We start from the raw sequence: 22,303 nt of genomic DNA, 5'->3' as shown, positions 1-22,303 counted from the left end.
TGCATATTTTAAGACAGGCATTGCTGAGAGTTTGGAAGAAGTATAGACATAAGTTAAGCTGCAAGATACCATTGTGGGCAATTCCAAAACACGCAATAGAAAATATACATGCTGGTTTCAAACATGACGTGACTACATACAAGGAAATCTTAAGCTTGGAAAGGAATGTTTGGTGTTTGAAATCATATAGCCTCTTGCGAGAAGAGAAGGTTGTTCAAACTTGGTTTCAATATATTCAGTTACGGGCCAGGTGGAAAGAAGACCAGAAAAATGGATTTGCAATGACTGATGAAAATTTGATAAAGCAAATTAGAAATCAGGGACCAGCACATATTAAACGGATATATCTTGCATTGATAGAGATTGATTCAGAAACAGAGCTTGTTAAGGATTGTATGATAAAATGGGCCCAAAACATTCAGGAAGTTATTACAATGGACATGTGGGAAAAGATTTGGGTGAGGAACGTAAAATTTACCCAAGCTCAAAATCTAAGAGAGAACTTTTACAAAATGTTTTATAGATGGCATTTAGATCCTAAAAAGCTTGCAAGTATGTATCCGAATTACCAGCCTAAATGTTGGAGGTGCGGTGATGAAGATGCAACATATTTTCACATATGGTGGACATGTAAGATGGTTAAGGTTTTTTGGATAAAAGTCTGGTGGAATTTGCAGAAGATTTTTAAACGGAGGATAAAGTTTTGTCCGCAATTTTTTTTGTTGGGAATAATTGCAGACGCTACAGTTGTGGACACCAAATTGATGTTGAACTTAGTTACGGCAGCAAGACTTTTGATAGGTCAATATTGGAAGAAAGAGGAACTGCCGACTATAGAAGAGTGGACTTTAAAGGTTTCCGACCTGGCAGAGATGGCGAAGATTTCGGCCTATTTGAAAGATCATTCGCAAGAACGTTACATTATGGAATGGACAAAATGGATTGAGTTTATCCAGAACAAGTATAGGGTTAAGAAGTTTTATGTAGCATTCGAATAAGTCTTCTTTCGTTTTCTTTTTTCTTTTTCTATTTTAGTTTTTTATATATATTTAATATTGCTAAGGTTTGTATTATCCTATATAAGTTAGAGAGTGATGGATTTTAGAATTTATAGTTGTTAGTATATGGTTGTTTATGATTGCTTTTTTATATATATATATACCTTGTATTTAGCTCTGGGAAGTCGGGGGGGAGGGGGGGAGGGGGGGAGGTAGGGGGGGAGGGGGGAGGGGGGGAGGGGGAGAGGTAGGGGGGAGGGGGGAGGGGGAAGGGGGGCTTTTTAAAGGAAAACTGTACTTTAAAACTTTTCAATTAAAAAAAAAAGATATTGAAGAGCACTGGGCCTAGAACAGAGCACTGGGGCACCCCACTACACACTTCCTTCCATGTAGATGCAGTTCCATTGAGGACCACATGCTGAGTATGGCCTGTCAGCCAGCTACGAATCCATCTGGTGGTGATGCTATCTAACCCACATTTTTCTATCTTATCAAGTAGTAGGTTGCGATCTACTTTATCAAATGCTTTTCTGAAGTCCAAGTAAATTATATCTACAGCATTCCTCTGGTCCACTAATTTTGTCACTTGGTCAAAGAATGTAATACGATTTATCTGCCATGATCTGTTTTTGACAAACCCATGTTGACTCTTAGTGATGACTTTGTTTGCATCAAGGTGTTCACTGTTTTGTTGTTTGACTATCTTTTCCAGAATCTTCCCAGGTATTGAGGTCAGGCTGATAGGTCTATAGTTTCCTGGATCTATTTTTTCCCCTTTTTTGAAGATGGGAACTACATCAGCTCTCTTCCAGTCCTCTGGTAGTTCCCCAGTGCTCCAGGATCTTTGAAAAATATAGTTCAGTGGTTCTGAGATAACATCTGCCAGTTCTTTGAGAACTTTGGGGTGTAATCCATCTGGTCCTGGTGATTTGAACTCGTCTAGGCTGGACAGGTGTTCACTTACCATTTTTTTGCCTATCTTAACTTGCATTTCTATTCTGTTTTTATGGCACTGGTTTTGGTAGGTTGGACTGTTTTTTCCCTTTGTGTAAAGACAGATGCAAAAAACGAGTTAAATAGTTCTGCTTTCTCCCTGTTGCTTGTCACCTTCTTGCCACTTTCCCCCACTAATGGACCAATCATTTCCTTAACTATTTTCTTGTTTTTTATATGTTTAAAGAAGCATTTTTTGTTATTTTTGACTTTAGTCGCAAGCCTTAGTTCATTTTACAGACCCTAGATAAATAATCTGTCCTTGTAGACTAGTGATTTGTTTACAGATAGGACAGTTTCCAAGTTTGAAAAGGGTACTGCAAAAGACAGCTACAAAACAAGTGTTGCACTGAACTAAGCCAGACATGCTGAGATACAACGAATCTCAGATGCACTTGCCTTGAATGTACCGCTGTTGTTTTTCATTTTTAATTATATAATTCGCATGCCTAATGGCATGCAGGCTGCTACTTTTTTGGTGCAGCCTTTCCAAAACTTACAGAATTTAGCACTTCCCAGCAACTCTGAGCAGTTGAAATTCTGCTGAAAAGTGATGGAGATCCAATCAGGGCCCCAAATGCAGTTCAAATACAATGCAAACCAATCAGGGCCCTAGCCACTCCCCTGGTTCAGCCCTTCCAAAACTCACAGAATGTAGCACTTCCCAGCAGCTCTGAGCAGTTGAAGAAAAAAAACTGCTTCTGGGGTTTTGATACCTTGCCACATTTTTTGACATCACCTTGCCTTGTGAATTATAGCCTTATTCTGTGTGGCTCTGAGCTTTTGAATAGCTATTGCAGGAACAAATGCCAAACTAAATAAGACTTTAGTCAAGTCCAGCAAAGCTTTTCTTGTATCTTTAATAAAAAATATAGCAATACATTTTAAGCACCCTGTACATTGGACTTCAATAGAATATATTTTTTCCTGCAATGGACATTACCACAACACTGATATTCAAATTTTCAATGAGCATCAGATATTTCTTTTTTAAAAAATGTATCTGCTTTGCAGTTTATGAGCACATTTCTCCAAAGTCCCTGATCCTGGAGGAAAAGACACAGTCTGGTAGAATGGACAGATAATTAGTTAGAAAAAAAAGTAGTGTCAAAAAGCATAGGGACAACATTTCTTATATTCCACTACAGAGGTCCTTGCTGAACAGAACCCACCAGTGCTTGGACATATTCATTTCAAAGTATGACATGAATTCCTCTGACTTTTATCTCTCTAGATATTAGAGAAGCAGTAGCATCAAGCTAGAGAGTTCCAGAAAAACATCTACATCTGCTTCACTGACTATGCTAAAGCCTTTGATTGTGAGGATCACAACAAACTGTGGCAAGTTCTTAAAGAGATGGGAGTACCAGACCAACTTATTTGTCTCTTGAGAAACCTATATGTGGGCCAAGAAGCAACAGTGAGAACTGGACACGGAACCACTGATTGGTTCAAAATTGGGAAAGGAGTCCGGCAAGGCTGTATACTGTCGCCTGCCTATTTAACTTATATGCAGAGCACATCATGAGAAAGGCAGCGCTAGGTGAATCAAAAGTTGGAATTAAGATTGCCGGGAGAAACACCAACAACCTAAGATATGCAGATGATACCACTCTAATGCCAGAAAGTGAAGAAGAACTAAAGAGCCTCTTGTTGCGGGTGAAGAAGGAGAGTGCAAAAGTTGGGTTGAAACTTAACATTAGGAAAACCAAGATCATGGCATCCGGCCCTCTCAATTCCTGGCAAATAGATGGGGAAGAAATGGAGGTAGTGACAGATTTTATTTTCCTGGGCTCCAAGATCACCGCAGATGGGGACTGTAGCCAAGAAATTAAAAGATGCTTGCTCCTCGGGAGGAAAGCCATGGTAAATCTAGACAGCACACTAAAAAGCAGAGACATCACCCTGTCAACAAAAGTGCGTATAGTCAAGGCTATGGTCTTTCCAGTTGCAATGTATGGCTGTGAAAGTTGGACCGTAAGAAAGGCTGAGTGCCAAAGAATTGAGGCCTTTGAACTATGGTGTTGGAGAAGACTCCTGCGAATCCCTTGGACTGCAAGGCGATCAAACCGGTCAGTCCTAGAGGAAATCAACCCTGACTGCTCTTTAGAAGGCCAGATCCTGAAGCTAAAACTCAAATACTTTGGCCACCTAATGAGAAGGAAGTACTCACTGGAGAAGAGCTTCATGCTGGGAAAGATTGAGGGCAATAGAAGAAAGGGACGACAGAGAATGAGGTGGCTGGATGGAGTCACTGAAGCAGTAGGCATGAGCTTAAATGGACTCCAGAAGATGGTAGAGTATAGAAAGGCCTGCAGAAACGTTTTCCATAGGGTCGCGATAGGTCGGACACGACTTCGCAGCTAACGACAACAACAAAACATCAAAAGAATGCAATGCACTTTTTTTGACAATCATATCCAAATACATGCTAAAAATCATTATGTTTGAGAACATTTTGAAATAAAAACATGCAGGAACTAATCTTTAAAATCTATGTCGAACCCTCCCAGACTGAATTCTAATGGTAATATTATAAAATTATGCTGGAAAAATAGACACATGTATTTGTCCTGCAGGGACTTTTGATTCAGTGAGAATGAACTGGCTGGTAGAATTTTGGTTCAATGAAGCTGAATGTCCTATATTATGACTTCTCTTTTGTTTGTCCCTTGTTGATTGGATGGAATTATTCATGTAGTTTCCTATAGAAAAATTTGGATGGCCAACTTCTAAAAAGTCATTACAAACAGCTAGAATTCAATGTATACTCTCCAATGTGGTGTTCTTCAAACATGGAAAAAGCTGAATGATAAACATGAAACTTTTTAAAATTATATGTGATGCATTGTATTCAATGAGAGATGACTCCATTATTTTCAAAATGAAGGCCTTACAGAGCACTAAATTGAAATCAAAAGTCATTGTTCAATATGGGAACAAATATACAATAGTCCATGATTTATTAAAATTTCAGATGCCAAAACTGGATTGGGAATAACAGTAACAGGAGAAGGCTGTTTATCTCCTCCCATAGTTATAAATTAATTTATATTTCTTATTTCTTTTTAGTTATTATTGCTGCTTTAAGATTCAAATTCCACAGAGACTCATGGCAGGATGAAAATTTTTATCTAGTACTTTTAAATTAATCGACACTTATCTGACATTTAAATTTGCATTCTTAAATATACTTTGTAATCTACCTTGTTTTACACATTATGGCCTGACTACATTACTGGTGCCACTGAAGTTTGAATATATCTGGTTTGGAGCATAATTTCATCCAGTTTCACCCATTCTGAAAATTTATGGATTAGTAATTTGTTGTGTGATTTTCTTGATCCTTGAGCATGATGTAACTCAGGCATTTGAGATTATATTCCCAAACTGCTTAATTTCCTGTCCAATAAGAATCTATCTAATCCTATTTTTAATGACCCTGTAATCCCTTTTATTGGAATGGAGTTGGGATGACTGAATGAGCTGGATGCCCATCTTGACACTTATTTGGAGTTTACAGCAGATATTTTCTCTTACTTAATTGCCCTAATAGAGAAACATCTGTCTTTGCCTAGGATTGAACTCTCAACCTCCCAAGTGTGAGGCAAGCATCTCCACCAGTGTCACTCTAAGAATCTATCTAATCCTGTAATTGGGCAAAAATACTACCAGGGAGTTAAGTAACACATTAAATCAACCCAGCTCTGAACATACAGCTATGAAATATTCACCTATCAATATTTATTTGCCAGGTGAATTTCTCTTTCATCTGCAATGAAAGCAGAAATACCCACAGAGGTGTGAAATCAAATTGCTACAGTAGACAAGATATGGTCTTATAGAATATCATTGAGGCCCTACACATTGTTCACTTCCATCAGGCTCCTCTTCATACGAAGTAAAATATTCAGCTAGAAAAGATCTTTTCCTATTTTTGTTCCCTGCAGTGTTCTAAAACAGAGCAGAAAAAGAAAAAAAATTGAAATCATAGACTTAAGACACTTATACTTTCAATATGACAATGTATAAACTGTCTTAAACTGTCCCCAATAGCAATGAATTCCTTATAGGAAAAATGGTTTGCTTTGGGGGGAAAATGCAAAAAAAATCATGAAAAGATTAAATCTACTTGTAATTATTTCCATTTCTGGAGCATGGCCTTTTCATAAATAATTTTGTCTTCAAGTAAATTGGCAGGCTTTAAAGTCTCACCATATCATTCATAATAATGAGTAAAATAATAAACCACAAACCAAACCACCACTTTCTCATTATTTACAGAATGCTAATTAGGACTTTACCCAGGAATGCCACTAAGCAACACACTCACAGAGGTAATTACAAAACTGAAGTCATTAAGGTAGCAAAACATTTGTTGATATACCAAAAGATGAGTCAACTTTATCAAGGTAATGATTTAGAAGCTAACCATCTTGTATAATGTGAGATGAATGATGCACTGTTAGGAATGACTCAGCAGGAGTATGTATCCCTTTAAGAGCTTGAGTATAAAAGGGAAGGCCTTGCTGGAGTCTTTCTATCTCATCCATTTCCTGCTGTATCTGCTGTGTATTGGAGTTTGCTGAATTATCACCAAGTGTATCTATAATTGTTTCTAGTGTATATTTGTAGATAGTGTAATATAAACCACCATTTAATACAAACCACTGTTTACTGTATTTACTGCTGGGTTACCTCAGCGCAATAACACTATGCATGCTCTGACAAATTATGGGCCCAGAGTGAGGAGAAAACCAGTGAGACCTTGACCCAGAACCAGAGAAGTTGAGGCTTGTGGTTTGTTGTGGTTTGAAGAAGCAGGCAACATGGCTTCCATAAGTGTAATGGGAGGAAGTTTTGCAATGTGTCATCTGAATGAGACAAACTACTTCTCCTTGAGTCTGAAAATGGAGATGTACTTGTGAAGGGAGGATTGTGGATGCTTGTTACTGATCCACCTTCAGTCCTGGATGATGGAGACCATAGAAAAAAATGAAAAGCATTGGCCAGTATAATCCTATGTTTGGAGGATAGCCAGCTGATACATGTGAGGGGGTCTCCAGTCTGCTAAAGAGGGCTGGGAAGCTTTGCACAGTGTGTATGTGAGAGAGACTGTGAGCAGCAAAGTAATGCTGACAAGAAAGCTATATAAAGCACAACTGAAGTCGGGAGAGAGCAAGTCTACACATTTGCAATCCATGAGAAAGACATTCCTAGAATTATAGGAAAGAGGGATGACTTTTACTGAATCACATAAGGTGTATGTGGTGCTCAGTTCATTGGACAATTTATGGGACATACTATTGGCCAGTTGAGAGTCCATGTAGGAGAAGGACTTAACTATGAGTTATTTGACTGGTTGGTTGCTGAAGGAAGAACAGAAATGTCTGGAAAGGCAGCAGAGAGGGGGTGATGACAAGATACAGCCCAAGCCTAGAACTGCTATGTCCCAGGGTGCCAGCAGGGTGGCTGAGAAAGTTTGCATGGTGAAACGCTGCTTCACGTGCAGTTCTACAGAGCATCTACAGAGACACTGGAGGAGAAACAGAGAAGCAGTGAGAAAACCAACATTTTCCCTGGCAGTAACATTAACTAAAAAAAAACAACACATGGCTGTTGGTCAGTCGGGCCAGTCAGCATATTGCAAATGACCCACAATTGTTTTCTAACCTGAGACCAGCTAAGCAAGCATTTGTTAGCTTGCCTAATGGACAACAGTCTGCTGTAAAAGGGGAAGGTAAAATTTATGTACCTGGTATTGGAGAAATGGATAATGTATCACATATGCCAGAATTAGACCATAATTTACTCAGTAGTTTAAGCTTGGAAAAACTGGGTTATGAAGTAATGTTTGCAAAGGGTCAATACACCATTAGGAAAGGTGGGAGGATTTGTGCTCAGGGTGTTAAACAGGATAATTTGAATGTATTAAGGAAGCAGTGGAATGGTTGTGCATGAATACTCCCAAACACTCCCAAGCATGATAACTGTGTACATTTATTACACAGAAGGTTAGGATATGCAAATTTTAAAGTGCTGCAGAGGATGACAGATCTAGCTGAGGGACTGATTTAATTGGTCCTATGGCACCCTCTCTTGGAGGAGCTAGGTATGTACTAGGTATGTACTAGTCATAGTAGATGACTACACAATGTTCGGGTTTTGCTATTTATTAAAGAGCAAAACAGAAGTCTTCAACAGTTCAGGCAATGGGTGAACTTTGTAGAGTGAATATATGGCCATAAAGTATGCCAGCTGCAAAGAGACAGGGGAACAGAGTTCATGTCTGATAATTTCCAAAGGTGGCTGAGAAATTTAGGCATAAGGCATACATGTACAAACCTTACACACCAGCAGAAAATGGAGTGGCTGAAAGGAGAAATGGTATATTGCAGACCATGAAGGACTCACTGCTGGCAGATGCAGGAATGAGTAACATGTACTGGGAAGAAGCCATAAAAACAGCCAACTATATAGTGAACAGGGTGTGGAGTATTGCTATCAATGAAACTCCATATTACATGTTGTATGGAAGGAAACTTCATTGGCTCGTCTAAGGACCTTTTGCAGTTATGCCTGGGTGCATATTCCCAAAGGCACCAGAAGGAAAAGACAGAAAAAGGCCAGGAAACTTAGGTTTGTGGGATATGAGCCAGATTCCAGGGGATGTAGATTTTCAGATGGAACTAGGAAGGTTGTTATATCAAGGTCTGCTAGTTTCACAGAGCAAAATAATTGGAACAGGGTGCATGCTAACACTAAAGTGTTCGTGCCAACAATTAGCATTAGTTCTCAGAAAGGAGAGGCTACACAAAATCCAACGAAGGAAGAACAAGGTACCAGGTCAGAGATAGTAGGGATAGATAAGGATAGATGACATAAAAAGGGAAGTTACAGAAACACAGGAACAGGTAGGTGATACCTAGGAGGTCTGAACATAGTAATAAAGGTGTACCTCCTGATTGAGTCTCAGCAAGTGGGGTTAGAGCATATAATGTAAGGTATGAACCCTGTAATTATCAAGAAATGTTATTAGTACTTAAAGTAAAAAAGGATAAATGGAAGGACACAATAATGAACTGCAGTATAAGGCAGGAATGTACACAGAGCAAAATTGTTCAATTGTTCAAGCTGATATGTTGATTAGGTTTTAAATGCAAGCAGACATCAATGTAAAAGCATTTGGTTTAACAGCTGTTCAGCTTTAAATGGGAGGAGTGTCAGGATAATAATTTAACAGCTAAACAGTTTGCAGAAAGATGTAATGTAATATGGATGATGTAATGATCGGATGATGCAATATTAGGAATGACTCAGCAAGGTCTGTGTCTGTGCCTTTAAGAGGCTGAGTATAAAAGGGGAGTTTTTTTTACTGGAGTTTTTCTCTCTCATCCATTTGACTGAGATTTTGAATCCTCTTTCCTCTTTTTAATGAAAATAAAATTCTAAATTTATAATGATAAGTTAGACTTGTAAATATTTTAAAATTTAGGGCATCACTTTCCACGTTTGGATCCACTATCCAAATGCCGAGTAATTTCCAATGGAGAAAACTTTTCCTATTGGCATATGTCTATGGTCCCAAATGAAGAATCCTTGATGCACTCTGAGCTTGGCTGTTTTCCTGCAGATGTTTCATTACCCAAACTAGGTAACTACATCAGTGCACTTATGATATTACCTAGTTTGAGTAATGAAATATCTGCAAGAAAACCACCAAGCTCAGAGATCACCAAGAAGCCCTCATTTATGGTCATGGTCTATGTTGATTTAGCATGAACATAAGAAACTGAGACAAGAAAGTGATGGAGTCATAGCATCCTTCCCCAAACCTTCACTATTATTTTTTTTTTAATCTGTGATAGGAGTGGGCTGAAATCTCTGAGGACAGTTACTGAGTACTTCATGAGTGAAATTTTGAGTCAACTCTTTCCTCCGCCTCCCCTACAGGTCCTTTATTTTGTCAGGATCCATTCTAAAGACAAATTATGGACCACTTGTTCTTTAACTTTGGATATTTTTATTCTATTTAATATTACCTTGCTGTGACTTTCTCCCTTGAGGGCTACTATGGTTGCTTTGTCTTTTCTTTTTGTTTTTAGTTTGCTAAAAAACCCAAACAATTCAGGCACTTATAAATTCGATAGCAGAATGAGGGTGGTAAAATGGGCCTACCCCATGGGTGAAGAATCCAATCTTCAAATGAAACTGAAGCTGTCTAATAAAATTGCTCTGTAAATGCTTCAAGAATTGGATTTAAAAACACATAGCTACTGAGAAAACATTGAGGAGAATGTCAAGAACACCTAAGATTCATGTGTACTTTTCACTGTCACCAGTAAAAGCCAACGTTTAATTCTGGTTCCATATTATTATTACTGTTGTTGTCCTGGATGTCACTTTCCTCAGCAATAAAATCTCGACAGATTTCAGCCTTACAGAGTGAGAACTGAACATTTTGACTTCCTTTTCTTATTTGTTTTCACTTTCAGTTAGCAGTTGTTGAGAACTGTTTTATAAACCATTAAACAGATTTTCAAATCTAGTTCATAAACTAGGTTATTTTTTATTTTATTTTTTAATCCCATTTATTTCCCGCCCTTCTCCGTAGACTCAGGGCGGCTTACAATCTAAGAAGCACAAATCAATGTGCTTAGCAATAGCCTTCATTCTATGTATATGCCTTCTTATTAGGGCTTTCGCCCCCCCCCCAGCGGCATTTTTTTACAAAGTCAGCTTATTGCCCCCAACAATCTGGGTCCTCATTTTACCTACCTCGGAAGGATGGAAGGCTGAGTCAACCTTGAGCCTGGTGGGACTCGAACCTGCACTAATTGCAGGCAGCTGGTGTTACTTAAGGAGGCATTATTTTCCTGCTAAGTTGTGTTGGTTTCATTTTGTTTAACTGTGACTTATGTAGATTTGTTTTTTCTGTGCGCCAGCACCAGTAAAGAAAAAAAGAGTTCTAAGCAAAATGGATGTGAATAGAGGAGTGACATTTGATGAAATAAGATGCAGGAGGCATTTGGGAAGATGTTAAAAGTGAACTTAATTTTGTAGTTTGCATTCAAGATAGCGTGCAGTTCTTCTGTGATGCATTATAAATAAAGAAGTTCAAATCTTACTGCAATTGGGCGCCTTTAAATTAAAGGAGATTTATAATCCTCAAAATATTGTCTATTAATTTTACCTTCTTTCTTTTGCTATGTTTATTAATTTAGCAATAAGGTCGAAACCTAAGGCATTAGTCATGCTTTTAGTTATCACAATGCACATGTTATGCTTCATTTAAGCAATCAGGTAACCTGAATACCAGTCATTTATTTTCCAGGGCATTAGTTGTTTTTATTGAATGATTGATTAAATTTATTATACTGCTGATTGACTATTATGGTTCTGCCAACATTTAGAACTAAACATAGTTTAAAATAAGTTTAAAATCAGAATTAAAACTGGAGAAATTAAATAGAATTAATAATGACTACTTTAAAAGATCTCGTTAGGGCCTCTGTAAAAATCAAAGTAAAGAAAGGTCCCTTCACATGAGAAATAAAGGTCCAGCTGTGTATGACTCTAAGCCATGTTGCTCCTCTTTATTTCTTGTCCGAGGGAGCCAGTATTGTCCAAAGACATTTTCCATGGACATGTGGCCAGCATGACTATGTGCCATAGGCACATGGAATGCTGTTACCTTCCCACCAAAGTGGTACCTATTAATCTACTCACATGCTTTTCGAATTGCTAGGTGGGCAAGAGCTGGGACAAGGAATGGGAGCTCACCCCATTGTGCAGCGCTCAAGTCTCGAACTCAGGCTGTCAGCTTTCCAGCTGACAAGCTCACCATCACACCCCCATGGGGATATACGGGAAGTATCTTCTAAAGAATTGGGCAGCTAGAGCAAAGAGAATGGTTACTTTACATGTCTTCCCAAAAGAGGCACTTGGTTTCTTATTTGTGTATCCAACTTTTTCACCTGTTTGATTGTCTTCATCCATCGTCCTGGTTTTAATAATTAATTTTATTGTTAAACTGTTTTTATAATATGTGTAAATCATTGTTTTATTGTATGCCATCCAGAGATATCTTGTGTAAAATGACTGGCCATATACATTTGATAAGTTAATCAATCAATCAATCACTAGAAAACACAGCTACATAAATTTTCCCCATTCCATTCTTTGCTTGCAGTGTACCATGATCTAAAAGCTTTTGATGATCAAAGTTATAGACCAGACATGTCAAACACAAGGCTCGGGGGCCAGATCCGGCCCGCAAAGTGGTTTCATGCGGCCCGTGAAGCCATCCTGGAAACAGTGAGGGAATGGCCCCCACTGCCTTGGCCCTGGCCCAGAGACCTTCCTTCTGCCAGAGACCCTCAGATCTGTCCCACTCCTGCCCAGGCCCCCATAGGCACTCTTGATGCAAACGATGTAGAGCTGGCCATGCTCACCCAGTAGGCCATATGCACTCTAGCCACACCCACCCAGTAGGCCATGCCCACCCAGGCCATACCCACCTGGCCCCCTGAGGGCAACTGCAATGCTGATGCAGCACTCAATGAAATTGAGTTTGACACCCCTATTATAGACAATCTATAAATCAACTTTCTTAGGTCTGGGCTAAGGGTGCTTCTGTTATCTCAATTGAATCTTTTCTAAATGTAATTAATGCTGTTTCATCTGAATGCTGTTACTTTTTTAACTATCAATTTTGAATATTGTAAGCCACCTAGAGACTTTTGGAGTTGGGCAGCTGCAATAAATAAAAGAATATACAAAGAATTTGAATCCCCTTTTTGTAGTTCTTAACATCCCATTCCCCATGACACTGCCAACAGTCTGTAACATACCCACAGGCATTCATTCTTAGTTTTCTCCTATCTTTAGAATTATTTGGAAGCTTTAAAACTTGGAATAAGTTTAAAATATTAAACTTATTAAACCTTCTAATACTATCCTGTTTCCTCCACACACACATGCACAACTCCAAAATGGGGGAAAAAATGTGAAAACACACTGAATTGTATTCTCTTTTACATATATGACAAGGTCCTTTACAAGCAAGCTGAAATTGAGCCTTGGTGGTTAGAATGCAGTATTGCAGGTCATCTCTGCCAACTGCCAGCAGTTTGATCCTGAAGGACTCAAGATTGACTCAGACTTTTATCCTTCTAAGGTTAGTAAAATGGGGGGCCTGGTTGTTGGGGGCAATATGCTGATGCTGTAAACTGCTTAGAGAGGGTTGTAAAGCACTATGAAGTGGTATATAAGTCTAAGAGATATTGCTATTGTTATTTTTCCCATTAAAATTCAAAATCAGCCTTCAATCCGGATCCAATTAAATTTTGCCCCTTGTTGATTGATTGCAACCTATTTCTTTGCTCCTCCAAGAACTGAGATGTAATTTGAAGAAAGAGTAAACAAGGTCTGAACAGTCCTCTGCCATGTGCAGTCCCCCCCCAAAAAAAGGTGGGACTAAAAAAGTTCAACCAATCAATTCAAATATGCAGGGTAGGTGCATATCTCGCCTTGGCTCCACTCTTCAGTCAAACCCTGTTCTGGGCATGTGCGTATGTATGCGCATGTGCACACATTTTTTTTGTGGCTCCCAGTTTTTCCTTTTGTGAGGGAACCGGTTCCGAGTGGCTCTTTCACTGTTTCAGGTTGCCGACCCCTGACCTAGACAGTCTGCTTTGGTATGAACTTTATTGACGTAACATTTTATTTTTGTACAGCTGGAAGAAAAGGTAGAGGTCATTTCACAGCACAGTTTTCTTACATGGATCTATGTGACAAAGGGGAGACCACACTCAACCCCTTTTTCTCCATTATCCTACTAAAATAACATTAGTATGCATCTTTTTTTCCATACATACACTGCAAGTATATTAAAAGGAAATGGAATGAAGGATATCCATAGCTAGATTTTAACTAAAATAGATGTTTCTAAGACAGCTAGACAGTCTTACAACAAATGTATTCAAACCTAAAGGCAATAGCAAAAAAATGCATATATATTCATAGAACAGATTATTGAAATGCATTTTCTCAAAATAAGAGAACAACTGTTTTTCTTTGATAGATCTGGGACACAATACTTTATATAATGCTACTTTTATTAACCATTTTATGGGTCAGCCCATTTAATGAAATAATAAACCCACTGAAGTATGAAATGCTATTTCTATATGTTTTTGTGGCAGTGTATTAGGCAATGCTTGGTCTTAGAAGCATTATCTATCCAGTTTGGGTAAATTTTTGAGAATCAGTTTTAAATGGGTTTGATAAAAATGAATAAGGAGGGGAGAAAAAGAGGCTGAAAGCACACCAGTTCTTTAAAAAAAGAGTTTCGTTTCTGGTGCCCAATTGACCATGACACCATGAGGTGTGCTTTACGCTGAGTCCTCATAGAGATATGATAATGGGATGGCTCAGGCTAGCATTTGAATGGGAACCATAACTATAAGTTACCCACGGTTTTCTTGCCTTACCACTCTGCTCCATGAAGAATATTTATTTATTTTATTTTATTTATTTTATTACATTTATATCTCGCCCTTCTCCGAAGACTCAGGGCGGCTTACAAGCTTAGCAGTAGCCTTCATTCTATGTATATGCCTGCTTGTTAGGGCTTTCACACACACACCCAAACAGCATTATTACAAAGTCAGCTTAATTGCCCCCAACAATCTGGGTCCTCATTTTACCTACCTCGGAAGGATGGAAGGCTGAGTCAACTTTGAGCCTGGTGGGATGCGAACCTGCACTAATTGCAGGCAGCTGGTGTTACTTAAGGAGGCATTAGCCCACTGCTCCACCAAGATATGCAGATCAAAACTGGTATTTTACTAAGATGGTGGTAATGGTGATAAGATGCAGAGGCTACCTGAAAGAAAAATAGGACTTCATACCTATAAGGATCCTGCAAGGGAAGAGTGAGTGGGGAAAGGTCTGAGTCAAGACATCCATTGTTAGAGGAATTGAGCATCTTCTGCCCTTGAGAATGAAGGATCTACCTTCAACTTGAAATTCCATTTGTATTTTCCTGGGAGAAAATTCTATAACATATAAGGAATATGTTATATTCCTCCTTATATTCTGTAGACCTCCTTATATTATAAACCTAATATTCTATAGATTAGAATAATTATCAGAACCTCCACCTGTTTAATTCAGACAAAATTTATAAAACTCCAGAAGGGGGAAAAATGAGATGGTTTCATGGATTACATTTTAAATACATTTTCTACATTCTCCCAACAAAATTAGAGAAGGGGATTTCTTTCTTGATAAAGAGCATGGTTAGTCTTTTTGGTAAGAGTTACTTTTCTCATATATTTAAAACTCATTTGAATTCTTAGCATATGCATTGTAATTATTTTCTCTTGTTCAGTTTTTTAGTCTTTAAATATCCATTCTTACTATTCTTTCTCAGAAAGAATTCACTCAATTTTTCAGACCTGGGCTCATTGATTTAAACTGTAAAGAAAATTAGGGCCATAATGACAAAGTAAGCATTGGTACTAATTTCTGGCAGACAAGTTCTATACATCAGATTCCTTTAATCCTGCAATAATATCCCCAGGAGTTCTCATGCCTAAAGGAATATTTAATTAAGCAGGAAGCAGTAAAGTGGTTTATCAAGCAGCAGAAAAACATTTGCATGTGGTAAATGTAAACCTGTCCATTCCATCCTTAGTGCAAGAATTTGAATCAATGTCCACTAGAGAAGATCTCTTAATACTATTGCATTGGTAATCATGGAGACAATTAAGAGTTGCCTGCTCCTGTTTGGAATGCTTTTTCATCCCAAATTCTCAGTGGTATTTGGCCAGTGAAAATCTCTTGGTAGCTGGAGTTCAGTAGAGATCAAGGCAGAGGTCTTACTGATTGCTATTTGATTTAGAAGCAGTGTACTGCTTCTTGGAAGTAGTGGAACATGGTGAGGGAATTTTGGGGCTTGATTTATTCCTTTATTCTTACAAAAATATCCCACTGCCACTTTGTTGGCATGGGCAATGGATGCTCTTATGTTCTCTTGTCTAGAATTGTTTAAAAGACCAAAATTAGTTTTCCTCCCCTCTAAGAATATGTTTCTCTCAAAGCACCTCCTTAGCTCTCTGGCATAGTCGCTTGTTTAGGTATGCATTTTACAATATTTATAGAATCCTCAGACCTCCTAGAGGCCTATGTCTTCTTGGCTTTATGACACTATTTTCTTTAAATAAGACGGATATCTGTTAGCTTCTTACTAACCAAATTATTCCAGTAACATATGATTTTAAGAACCAGGCTACAGTATGTTTCCTCCAAATGAATCTTAAGATATACAGTATCTCATTATGTAAGTATATAGGTCACCACATTCTATTATTTCTTAAAATAAATATTATATACTTCCTTTCCTGTTTTGTAAAGGCATTACTGAAACAGTAAACTATTCATTCTTGCTCCCTGAATTGAAGCTCAAGTAAAAAAAAAACAGTCACTGCTCCAAGAACTGTACATGCTGGATGTCTGATGCTTCATATATAATGCAGCTGTTTCCCTTCTGAAGGATTTATGATATCCCAGCAATGAGATGAAAAACACCCTCCAAAAATATCTAAGCTATCCAGTCAATCTGACAATGTAATCTCCACATGGAAACAAGACATTTGTGATACATCTGGTTGCATGGTGTCCAAAGAGAGCTGCAGTTTAGATATATGACTACCAGTTACTTTCTCACCTGATGTGAGTTTCCATCCTTGGTTCTTTTTCACACTGTCATAATATTCAGAAATACCACATGGGAAAAAATCTTACTGCATCATACAGTGACTGATCCCAGATATAAGAGCTGAAATTCCTACATTGCTGAGGTTCAGAGAGGTGTCAGGAGAGGTGTATGGATAGGGAATAGGCCCCACCCTCTCATATACATACCACTAATAAATTATTTTTTGTTTTAAAAAATATTATTTATTTTATTTTTGTACCTTTGAATTAGCGTTGCCTCTTGGTGACCATTTGGACAACTCCCTACAGATTCCTTCACAAGATTCCTTCTCAAGCACTTTGCCTTTGCTTCTTATATGGGACTAGACCTCATGGTCTCTCAGCTTCTAGCCTGGTGCCTTAATCATTACACCAAGCTAACTCTTCCTCATCCATATTATACCAGGTCATTTGGGGTAGTTGGAAGAGAGATGGGATTGAAAAATTCAAAAATAGGCCTGAGAATTCTTGATTAGAAAAAACATCAAGTCCATACTTTTAATCCCTGCAATTAAAATTCAATTCAAGTCTTTAAATTAGAGAAACCCACTAGTTTCATCTGAAAAAAAAAACCAATTTATTAATAGTAGTACCTGCTAGGAAAGTCATCATCAGTCTACGTGGAGAGATTTACTGATGTATTCCTGTATTTGGAATTTAATTTCCGTCTTGATTTTGTTTCATGGCTACATGCCATGAAGCCTCCCAATTAATCAAAGCCAGAGTGGTAAGCCTCCCACATGTAGAAATGTAGTTGCTGAGTGCATACACATACTTAGAAGCAAGGTGAATTACATGCCCTAAAGCACACTGTTAATTATTCAGACAACTAAGTGTAAGATTATATGCAACCTCATGAAAAAATAATCTGCTATTGTGACCTAAAATCCTGGCTCTAGAAATAAACTTCAGGATAAAACTTTGAGAAATTAGTTTGTGGGTCTGTTCACGATCAGCTCAGGATGCCCTCTGGGCACAGATTGTCTTTTATTTTCTGTCATGATTGCTTCTCCATGCAATCCTATCTAAACTATTCAAATGGCATACTGTTTATGGACACCTGTACATAATGTAGCGTTACCCCCACAGGGGCCACCACAGCCCAGGCCCTCCTAGCCCCACTCCCTTCTCTCTTGTCGGCACTCAGAAGATATGCTGTCAAGGCATTGGTGGAATGTCCCTTTTAGCAGGAGCTCCCGTGAAGAAGAGGGGAGGCAGGTTCTCATCGTCAGCAGAGTTTTCAGGAACAACGATGGCTGCCCCTTAGCCATGGCAGTCAATGTGATAATTAATACAATTTTCAGGGAAAGTTTCTCAACTTTATAGAACCATTTTCAAATCATAGAAATGTAATTGCATAGGGAAGTAGAAATCTACAAAAAATCACCTCACTCCTTTCAGCATTATTCTGCTTCCTGAATTATGTTAACAGTATCCAAGACATGCCTGCCTTAATTCATGTTGTTGGCTGTCACTCTGCATTACCTGGCATAGGATAGCAGACATGTGGTAAAATAATAAATAAGGGCTGGTGTCATGAAAGTCTCTGTTAAAGAGTCATATTCAAAGGTCATCTTGCAATGAAAATATAAATCATATGAATATTTATTTATTAAATGATTTGATTTTTGTAACCATCTTTCCACACAAGTGGCTCCGGGTGTAATATTATAGAATATTAAAATAAAACAATACTATATATATATATATATATATATATATATATATATATATATATATATATATATATATATATATATATATATATATATATATGAAGAACTGTAAACATGGGTGTTAATATTTGCTTCTTATAAATGTAGTATTTATGACTTTTTTATGGGGTATTGTATAGATAGATGAGGGATGCGGTGGCTCAGTGGGTTAGGACGCTGAGCTTGTCGATCAGACGGTCGGCAGTTTGGCGGGTCGAATCCCGAGTGCCGCATAACAGAGTGAGCGCCTGTTACTTGTCCCAGCTTCTGCCAACCTAGCAATTCGAAAGCATGTAAAAATGCAAGTAGAAAAATAGGGACCACTACGGTGGGAAGGTAACAGCGTTCTGTGTGCCTTTGGCGTCTAGTCATGCCGGCCACATGACCACGGAGACGCTGGCTCTTCGGCTTTGAAACGGAGATGAGCACCGGCCCCTAGAGTTGGAAAGGACTAGCATGTATGTGCAGGGGAACCTTTACCTTTATAGTTTGATGTCATTAGTGACCCTGAACTAATTATGATGAAATGTAGACCATTCTATCATCTAGGAGAAATACCTGTTTTGTTAAATGAATTAGTGCTTTGTAAAATTTTACACCATCAATGTCTAGATTTCAAGGGTTGCTAAAGAGATGGATCAACTTAGAAAGGCTTTCTCTAAAATCTTACCTTCTCCATGAAGATAGTAGCTAGAGTTACCCTAACTAAGTCTAAGTTCTACACAGTGTCTGAAGTTTCATGGCAGCTTCCAAAGATCTAAAATATGTTGTGATCCAATTGCAATTAAAATAAGACAGACAGGATAATAAACATATACGGTAACTGGAGAATAATTATAATTAGACAGAGAGAGAGAGAGAGAGAGAGAGAGAGAGAGAGAGAGAGAGAGAAATAAACTTCATTATGTTTAAATACTTTTGTCCTAGTTCACAGCTACTTTTTGGACTACAGAGACCATCATACTATCCAAAGGGCAGGGACAGTGATACAGAAAAAGTCTAGATGGTGGTCCTTGAAGTGCTTGCTTATACTAAGTAAATATTTTTTTTCGGAATACCTTCTCCCAACAAATGAGACTGGGAAAATAGCCTTATTCCAAATTTGTTCCCTTATACAATAGAGAAGGGATTATTGTTATTATAATTATATTATATTATATTATTATTATATTATATTATTATTATTATTGAGTGTTATTGTCACAAGACATCAAATGAGTTGCAAACTTCTTGCTCTAGAATAGTTTAGCACCTGAGAATGAAACTGATATGAGCTGATATGAGTTGCCCTTGATAGGTGTTATGAGAGTGTCTCAAATACTGGAACTTTTATCATTTTAGCTGACAATGGCTATCTTCTTACAGGGAATCCTCAACTTATGACTACAATTCTAACCTGAATTTCCATTGTTAATCAATGCAGTAATTAAGTGAGTGGCCTAGAGTTAAGACCATTTTTATCAGCATTAAATGACTGTGCTGCCACCATGTGGCTGTTTTTGGAAATTATAATATGCTAATTGGGTCTACCAGCACCTTTCCCCTTTGTGATGTATTTCCTATCCTGCTCATGATGCTGTACTTGGATCCACCCCTTCTGGGTTGGACTTCCCCCTTCTCCTTGTTCCTCTGTGTTCCATCCTCCATTGTAACATCTGAACACAAGCCATGCGGACAGTAATCCCGTTACTGTCTTTTGACCTTAAAGTACCATCCAGACTTCACCTGACCACACCTTCTCTGCTGTAATCTTCTTCTACATGCAAAATAAAGGTATTTCAGATGAACTAGGTACTTTACGAGTTCACTGTCTTGAAAGGGCCGTTAAATGTGACTAAATTCACTTAAACAGACCAGCGCAAGTGTCTTAACAAGGAATTAAATCACTAGCACAACGAGCTTTGATTCAGAATAATGACTTACTGCAGTTGTTAAGTGAAACATGCAGTTGTTCATGAATTTGCCTTCCCCAATTGACTTTGCTTGTCAGAAACCAGTTGGGAAGGTTGCAAATGGTAGTCACATGATCCTGGGACTCTGAAACCATCATAAACGCATGCTGCTTGCTAAGCACCCAAATTTTGATCATATGACCATGGGGATCCTGTAATATGTGCAAATATTGATTTTAAGTTACCTATTTTAGTGTTATTATATCTTCTAATCATTGCTAAATGAATGGTTGTAAGTCAAGGACTTGTTTTACTTTTAATTTTCACAGGGAAAGAGGAGAATGTACAACAATCAGAATTATTTTGGAATGGAGCAACAAATAAATATATTTTCTACGTTACATCCTCTTGTTCAATCAAGGGCCATATTCTAACTTTAAGGAATACCCTATGGATTATGCAGGTTATACAGCCATATTTTTACCATCAGAATTATACATAAATGTCATGTGTCATTATGCTCTCTTGAAATCCTTTAACCCCCAGTAAAATTAAGCTGACTTACTGCATCTAGCAGATTTAGTAGATGTAGATTTGCACTTTGATTATAAGCAGATATTTTCAATAGCTTGAGGCATCAGAAGGCCTTTTTACAAGATGTGTATGAACTAGTTTTGGTATTATTACAGTATAGCTGTAAGATATACAGCTGCCAATATTTATTTACTCTTGTGGGCCATTCCATACAGAGTCACCTGATAATGGACAGGAAGGAACAGTAAATATGTAATGATTCTGTGAAATAAAGGAGGCAACATTCAGCTTTCAACTCAGGTTGCAAAAAGTACACTTAAAGCCAACCTTGGGTCAAATATATTAAATCATCTTAACATTAAATTTATTGAGATGAACTGCATATCAGTTGTCATCCTTGCAACTTGTAAATTGCTTCTTCCTTAATTTTTACTTGAAAAAATTGATAAGTAAAAATGTGTCCATCAATACAATAAGAATGAAATGAAATGTGTCTGGTGCTAACTTGTCATGCTTTCAAAATAACTACCGTAATATTTTGTTCTTTGTTTCATCGTTCTATGTTTGAAAACTAGTTGATTGCATTTATATTCCACCATTTCTCCAGGAACTCAAGGTGACATGCATAATCTTTATTCTACCTCTATCCCAGCAACAACACTGTGACTTAGTTCAGTTGAGATTAGAAAAAGAGAAAATTGAATTCTGTGTTTGAATAGGAACTGGAAGTCTATTCTCATATCTTAACTGCAAGTAGTTCTCATTTAATGACAACTCATTTAGTGACTGTTCAAAGTTATAATGGCAACAAAGAAGGAGATTTACAATTGATCCTTGTACCTGGAGCCATCACAGCATCCCCATGACCATATGATCACAATTTAGGTGCTGGGCAACTGGCTTGAAATTATGACTGTTGCAGCATCCCATGTCATGTGATCACCATTTGCAACCTTCAACGTCTGCTCCCAATAAACAAAGTCAATGGGGAAGCTGGCAGGTGGTTGCAAATGGCGAATATGTGACATTGTGCCTAATGACTCCAACTGGAATTGCCACAATAGTTGTTGTTAGTTGGTGGATGTGGTCACATGACATCATACTTTCCATATCCATAGCAACAGAGTTCCCAGTCCCAATTACTGTACTTAAGTAAGAACTATGTCTACTCATGAACCTTGTTTGTATTCCTAATATCCTACAGTATATAACAGTGTTCACTGTAAATACCTTTTTCCTGAAAAATGGGAATGGTTTTGTTCTTTTTCTCTTTTATACTGTATATATGACAAACTTTACCTCTTCAGAAGCTACACTACTATGATATTTGTTATTGTATCATCTTTAATATGGCAGTAATGAAAATCTATCCATGCAGGTTCTCCATTAACTCAAATTCAATTAGCAA

Source organism: Vipera ursinii (genome assembly GCF_947247035.1).
Source record: "Vipera ursinii genome assembly, chromosome: 2".
NCBI lineage: Eukaryota > Metazoa > Chordata > Lepidosauria > Squamata > Viperidae > Vipera > Vipera ursinii.
The sequence above is the reverse complement of the archived record's forward strand: the minus strand, read 5'-3'. Positions refer to the sequence as shown.